Source organism: Tupaia chinensis, unplaced genomic scaffold, assembly GCF_000334495.1.
Source record: "Tupaia chinensis unplaced genomic scaffold, TupChi_1.0 Scaffold000009_1, whole genome shotgun sequence".
Taxonomy (NCBI): Eukaryota; Metazoa; Chordata; class Mammalia; order Scandentia; family Tupaiidae; genus Tupaia; species Tupaia belangeri.
Genome location: NW_006159439.1, coordinates 3,462,366 through 3,463,977, shown reverse-complemented (window position 1 = coordinate 3,463,977; position 1,612 = coordinate 3,462,366). Strand labels below are relative to the sequence as shown.

General features: G+C 30.7%; 1 pseudogene; it reads left to right on the top strand.

Moving 5' to 3' along the window:
* Positions 1-190, top strand: part of LOC114005027 (elongation factor 1-alpha 1 pseudogene) — a 7,436-nt pseudogene extending 7,246 nt beyond the window's left edge.
* The last annotated feature ends 1,422 nt before the right edge of the window (positions 191-1,612 follow it).

The following is a 1,612-nucleotide window of genomic DNA, read 5'->3' as shown; positions in this document are numbered from 1 at the left end:
ATGGTTCCTGGCAAGCCCATGTGTGTTGATAGCTTCTCTGACTATCCTCCTCTGGGTCGTTTTGCTGTTCGTGATATGAGACAGACAGTTGATGTTGGTGTCATCAAAGCTGTGGACAAGAAGGCTGCTGGAGCTGGCAAGGTCACCAAATCTGCCCAGAAAGCTCAGAAGGCTAAATGAATATCCCTCATTCCTGCCACCCCAGTCTTAATCAGTGGTGGAAGAACAGTCTCAGAACAGTTTGTCTCAATTGGCCATTTAAGTTTAATAGTAAAAGACTGATTAGTGATAACAATGCATCATAAAGCCTTCTGAAGGAAAGGAAAATGTTTTGTGGACCATTTCGTTTTTTTTGTGTGTGGCAGTTTTAAGTTATTAGTTTTAAAATCTGTACTTTTTAATGGAAACAACTTGACCAAAAATCTGTTACAGAATTTTGAGACCCATTAAAACAAAGTTTAATGAGAAAAAATAATTAAGGAATTTAAAGATGAGGTAATTGAGATTATTTTTTCTTCAGAACAGAAAGTAAAAATAAAGATTAAAAAAAAAGTACAGAGACTTAGAAAATTTTAGAACACCATTAAGTAACCAAATATGCTTAAGGAGAGACTCAATCAAGGGGAGAAAAAACAGAGAAAGAGGCAGGAAGAATATTTGAACAAACAATCAAAGTTAAAACTTCCTAAATTTTAATGAAAAACAATCTGCACATCCGAGAAAATAACACAAAGTAAAATAAACTCAAAAATGTTTATACCTTGACACGCATTTTGACAGTAAAACTGTTAAAAACCTAATAAGACAAATAGATTCATCATAGGCAAAGAGGTCTTTTTCTAGCAAACCTGTCTTTCAAAAGCAAAAAAAATGAAGTATTTTCATATTTCAAAAAATAAAGAAAAAATAATTTGTTAACACTCCTGTCTGAAAAGAAATTATACAGTGTGTATTTCAGAATGAAGCGAAGAGTCAAAATATGTTAGTTGAAATCCATTCAAAGAAATAATGAGAAGAAAGGTAGCTATACTGGTAAATTTTTAAAATGAATAAATACATTTTTGTTTGAAATTCGTTTTTTCTACCTGATCTAAAAGACTATTTCATAAAATAATAAACATTAAATTGTATAAATGATTAATCACAAGTATGTTCTTTATATAACAACATACAACCAAAGGGGGAGAGAGAATGAAAATGTATTGAAGAAAAGATTCATAAAAAGTGCTGAAATTAAGTTGTTTTTAATTAGAAATAGTTTTTTTTTTAAGTTAAGGTATTAATTATAACCCAAGGGTATTCACTAAGAAAAACAAAAAGCTATAATATAGACAAAGAAACTAAAACATATTTGAAATGAAACAGTAGAAAATGTTTAATTATCTTACTAAGGAGAAATGTAGGAAAAGAACAAAAATGAATTAAGATATAGAAAAATGGAAGATATACGCAGTTCTTGCTCATCAGTAATTCCATTATATTAAATAGATTAAAACCTCCAATTAGCAAGCAGAGATTGTTAGAAGCATTTTTTAGGTTTTCGCCATAGGGAACTTGTACTTGCCAGAGAGAGAAGGGAAAGTGAGAAATCAGCTACCTCTACCAAGAGGGA